We start from the raw sequence: 6235 nt of genomic DNA on the forward strand, positions 1-6235 counted from the left end.
GGGATAACTCTACCCAGACAGCGAGGTGGAGAAGGAGACAAATTTGGGGGAGGGGAAGAAAAGGATTGGGGTGAGAGGGAGGATGAGAGTAGCGGGGGAGAAGGGTGAGGGAGGGAGGTGGCAGAGAGTGGGCAACAGGAAAGGGGAGAGGATGTTTAGAAGATTAATGAAGGGGGCACTGTGCTAGGGAGTTTGGACATGGCAAACAAGGAGTTAAAACAATCTAAATTGAAATTCATTTTCAATTTGTTCTTTAAATATAAACTTCAATTACCCCAAGTGGAGGTGGAAAATAGAGATACTGTTTTAGAATTCCAAGTATTTTTCAAATCATCATTGAAATGGTAATTTGATTACCTTAGATTAGATAACTTGTCTACTGGGCTACTTCACAGTCAAGTTACCAGATCCCAATTATTCCCAGCATGCACACAAATGTACTGATTCTAGTTCTGATGAAAAGGTTGCACACTATAAACATTAACTTGTTTGTTCCCTCCTGGCTGCTGAGTGTTTTCAGCATTTTCTATTTTTGTACTGATAACCCCATTGTGCTGATGCATTCACCTGTAAGTATCATGCAAGTTCACAAAAGATATTATATATATATACACATATATATTCTCTTTCCTCAAAAAATGTAAAAAAAAAACTAATAGTCATAAATCACGTCAGGTCCTTCACTTACTTTGTTGTACTTGTAAATGGGTTTTAAATTCCATTCTGACGGTAATTGAGGCAATAAATAAAAATAAATCTGCGGCAGTGCGCAAAAATCAGTCAAATTCAACCAACATTTTTACAATTTTCTAAGTTTGTTAAATTTGGGAGATTCTTGAGAATTGTTCCTCATTGGAAGCTTGTTGAAAAATCACTTTGTTACATAGAATGTTCAGCATGGAAACAGGCCATTCGGCCCAACTGGTCTATGCCGGTGTTTATGTGCCACATGAGCCTCCTCCCACCCTTTTCATCTAACCCTATCAACATATCCTTCGTTTCCTTTCTTCCTCATTTGTTTATCTGGCTTCCCCTTAAATGCATCTATACACCTTAACAACTCCCTATGATAGCGAGTTCCACATTCTGGGTAAAGAAGTTTCTCCTGAATTCCCTATTGGATTTATTAGTGACTATCTTATATTTATGGCCCCTAGTTTTGGACTCCCCCACAAGTGGAAACATCTTCTCTACGCCTAACCTATCAAACCCTTTCATAATCTTAAAGACCTCTATCAGGTCACCCCTCAGCCTTCTCTTTTCTACAGTAAAGCGCCCCAGCCTGTTCAATCTTTTCTGATAACTATAACCTCTCAGTTCTGGTATCGTCCTTGTGAATCTTTTTTGCACCTTCTCCAGTGCCTCTATATCCTTTTTACAATATGGAGACCAGAACTGTGCACAATACTCCAAGTGTGGTCCAACCAAGGTTCTATACAAGTTTAACATAACTTCTCTGCTTTTCAATTCTATCCTTATTAACCTGCATCATTATTCTTAATGATTTGTGAATCTGTACCCCTAGATCCCTTTGCTCCTCTAACCCATTTAGACGCTTATTTTCCAAGGGGTATGTGACCTCCTTATTCTTTCTACCAAAATACACAACCCCACCGTACTGAAATTCATTTGCCAATTACACACCCATTCTGCAAATTCATTAACGTCTTCTTGTATTTTGTCGCAGTCCTCCTCAGTATTAACTATACCCCCCAATTTGGTGTCATCAGCAAATTTTGTAATTGTACTTCTGATACCCGAGTCCAAATTATTTATGTAAATGGTGAACAACAGTGGTCCTAGAATTGATCCTTGTGGAACACCACTTCCCACCTTTTGCCAGTCTTGAGTAACTACCTTTAACCCCTACTCTCTGTTTTCTGTTTTGTAGCCAGTTTGCTATCCATTCTGCTTCTTGTCCCCTAACTCCACATGCTCTGACCTTAGTCAGAAGTCTACAATTAGTGATGGCTTTTTGAAAATCCAAATATATTACATTTACTACATTATCCTTGTCTACTCTTTCTATTATTTCTTCAAAGAATTCATCACGGTTGGCCAAGCATGACCTACACTTTTGAAATCCGTGCTGACGACTCTTTACTTTTGGTTTCTAGGTACATTTTCTATTACATCTTTGAGTAAGGATTCCATTATCTTTCCTAAGACCGACGTTAAGCTAACTGATCTATAGTTCCCTGAACTTGTTCCATCTCCATTTTTAAATATAGGAATCACATTAGCTGTCCACCAGTCCTCTGGCACTATTCTCTTTTCTAATTAATTTTTATATATATGTAATATTGCCTCTGCTGTCTCTTCTCTAACTTCTTTTAATATGCGTGGATACAATCCATCCATACCAGGGGTTTTATCCTCTCTAATTTTGATTAGTTTATCATATAATCTCCCCCCTTTCTATCTTAAATGTCTTTATATCTTTTTGATCTCTTCTCCTAATGTCATGTCTACCTTGTTAGTCTCCCTGGTAAATTCTGAGGCAAAGCAATTATTCAATATTTCTGCCATTTCACTATTACTACCTTTAAGTTTATCTGGTGTATCACTTAGTGGCCCTATCCCTATCCTGATTTTTATTTTGTTATTTATGTGTCTGTAGAATACTTTACTATTTCTTTTTATATTCCTTGATAATTTAATTTTGAAGTTCCTCTTTGCCTTCCTAACCTCTTCGTATTCCTTTTTGTCATCCTCTCCTTTATTGCCTATGTAGTTAGTATATGCCTTTTTCTTTAATTTCAATTTTACCCTTATCTCTTTATTCATCCTCATCCATGGTGTTTCATTATTGGCTAGTTTGTTCTTGTTTTTTATTTCTCCTGAACTCTATTGATTACTTTCTTAATTATTTCCCACTTCTGTTCTATCTCTTTGTCAAACATTTTTTCATGTTTACCTTCCCTAATTCCATTCCCATCTCCTCAAATTAACCTTTTTCCAATCTATTACTTTGGTCTTTGTCTTATTTATGACTTTCTCAATCTTTATCTTAAACCTTATTATGTTGTGATCGCTATTGCCTAGATGTTCCCTTATACTTATTTCTCTTATCTGCTCTGCTTCCTTTCCTATTACTAGATCAAGCAGTGATTCCTATTACTAGATCAAGCAGTGATTCCTATCTTGTTGAGCTTCTTACGTACTACGTAAGAAAGGAGTCCTGAACACACTGTAAAAACTCCATTCCCTACCTCTTCTTGCCAGTTTATTTGAGGGTAGTTGAAATCTCCCATGATTATTGTTCTATGCCTTTTACTTATTTCATTGATTTGTTTACATATTTCTTCCTCCACTTCCCTTCCACAATTAGGTGGTCTGTAGAATACTCCTATTAGCATGATCGATCCCTTCTTATCTTTTATCTCAATTCATATGGATTCTGTTTCTATCTTAATGTTACTTATGTCCCTTTTATTCTACTGCCATTATGTTGTCTCTAATTAGTACAGCTACCCCACCCTCTTCTTCCTTCTCTATCCTTTCTAAATATGTTATATCCTGCAATAGTTAACTGCTAGTCCTGTTCTTTATGTAGCCATGTTTTAGTTATCCCTATGAATTATTGCCTTCAGTTACCCTGTTTTGTTTTGGATGCTGTGCACATTGCTGTACAGGCAATTTAATTCATTTTTATTGATCGTTCCCCTCACTTTATTTTTAACTGTCATTTTGTACTCATGTTACATAGAAACATAGAAAATAGGAGCAGTGGTAGGCCATTCGGCCCTTCGAGCCTGCTCCGCCATTCAATAGGATCATGGCTGATCCTCTATCTCAATACCATATTCCCACTCTCTCCCGATTGATGCCTTTTGTGTCTAGAAATCTATCTAGCTCCTTCTTAAATATATTCAGTGACTTGGCCTCCACAGCCTTCTGTGGTAGAGAATTCCAAAGGTTCACCACCCTCTGTGTGAAGAAATTTCTCTTCATCTCAGTCCTAAATGTCCTACCCTGTATCCTGAGACTGTGACCCCTCATTCTGGATCCCCCACCCAGGGGAAACATCCTTCCTGCATCCAGGCTGTCTAGCCCTGTCAGAATTTTGTATGTTTCAACGAGATCCCCTCTCATTCTTCTAAACTCGAGTGAATACAGGCCGAGTGAACCCAATCTCTCCTCATACGACAGTCCTGCCATCCCAGGAATCAGTCTGGTGAACCTTCGCTGCACTCTCTCTATGGTAAGTATATCCTTTCTTAGGTAAGGAGACCGAAACTGCACACAATACTCCAGGTGTGGTCTCACCAAGGCCCTGTATAACTGCAGTAAGACATCCTTGCTCCTATACTCAAATCCTCTTGCCATGAAGGCCGACATTCCATTTGTCTTCCTAACTGCTTGCTGCACCTGCATGTTTTCTTTCAGTGACTGGTGTACAAGGACACCCAGGTCCCTTTGTACATCAACATTTCCCAATCTATCACCATTTAAATAATATTCTGCCTTTCTGTTTCTCCTTCCGAAGTGGATAACTTCACATTTATCCACATTATAATGTTCTATAAGTGAATCTGTTCCCTGACCATTTATGTTACCCTTATTTCTTATCTTGGTCTGAACTTTACTCTCATCTCCTATTCCTTTTATCTTCAGGGTTATGTTATTTCACCAGTGGTACAATTCCTTCCTGTCCCAGTACTGGTGTCAGTGCCCCATGAAATGAAACCCCTCCTTCCCACACCACTCTTTCAGCCACACATTCACCTTCCTGATCTGTTTGTTCCTATGCCAATTAGGGCGTGGCTCAAGTAGTAATCCCTGATTACCACCCGGCAGGGCTAACCTTGCCCCATGAAGAGAACACAGGGGATGAGTAGACTGAATTTTGTGGGAACAAAATTATTTCATATGTTCCATTTTGCAACTCCCATCCATTCCTTCACACACAACAAATCTACCCTCAACAGTAAATAACCAAACTATCCCAGTGAGTATCTGTAATTGAGAGACTGGGACTGTGTGCGTGCACGAAAGAGAATGAACAGAATGTGAGAGTTAAAGATAGAGAACTGTATGATAACAGTTGTCATACAGTAAGAAAGCAGCCTTGAAAGCGGAGCTTTCCATAGCCCCACTCTCAGCCCCCACTTTCATACAAGAAAAAACCAGGTGAGAAATAAGAGCTCAGTTAAACTGAGTCCTCAGGACTTCCTAGAAAAAGGCCTATTACAGAAATCTCCCCCTCCCACTGTTCCACCACCCGTGAGATTTCTGTGACCTCCCAGCTCAGCACCATTTCAAATTCAAAGAAGCAGTGGCCAATGTTAGATCATTGTACAAATTCCTGCGTTTTCCTCCAGCAAATTATACATTTTGAATTTGCAAAGATTGGAATTTGTGATGGGATGCCCATCCTTGGGTTGGATGGAGCACTGTGTGCAGTTCTGGTCACCTAATCATGAGGATATTACTTACTGTCTTTGGCAGGGATGTGCAACAAAAACAATTGCCCCTTCACCTCCTCCCTTCCCACCGTCCAGGGCCCCAAACACTTCTTCCAGGTGAAACAGCGATTTACTTGAAGGGTGATCTAATTGAAGTGTTTAAAATGATAAAAGGATTCAATAGAGTAAATACAGAGAAGCTACTTCTTCTGGTGGGGGAATCCAGAACAAGGGAGCACAAACCTAAAATTACAGCTAGGCCACTAAGGGGTGAAATCAGGAAACACTTTGTCATACAAAAGGTAGTGGAAATGTGGAATTCATTTTCCCAAAAGGCTGGGACAATTAAAATTTTCAGGACTGAGATCGATAAATTTTTGTTAGGTAAGGGTCTCAAAGGTCATGGATCAAAGGCGAGTTAATGGAGTGGAGGTGCAGATCAGCCTGATCTAATTGAATGGCTGAACAGGTTCGAGCGGCTGAATGGCCTACTCCTATTCCTACGTTCTGCATCCCCCCCCTCCCTTCACCTCACCATTAGTGACCATGCCTTCAGTTGCCTAGGCCCCATGCTCTGGAATTGACACTCTAAACTCCTCAGTTTCTCCACCTCCCTCTCCTCCTTTAAGACCCTCCTTAAAACCCACCTCTTTGACAAAGCTTTAGGCCACCCCTCTCATCACCCCCTATGCCGCAACATCCATTTTTGTCTGCTTAAGCCTGTTAAGTGTCTTGGGGCATTTTTCTATATTAAAGGCGCCTAGTTGTTATTAAAGTGAATGGGTGGAGAAATGTGGTTGGTAAGCATAGTAGCAGATGCTGGAACT

The sequence above is a fragment of the Heptranchias perlo genome, chromosome 2 (assembly GCF_035084215.1).
Source record: "Heptranchias perlo isolate sHepPer1 chromosome 2, sHepPer1.hap1, whole genome shotgun sequence".
Lineage (NCBI taxonomy): Eukaryota > Metazoa > Chordata > Chondrichthyes > Hexanchiformes > Hexanchidae > Heptranchias > Heptranchias perlo.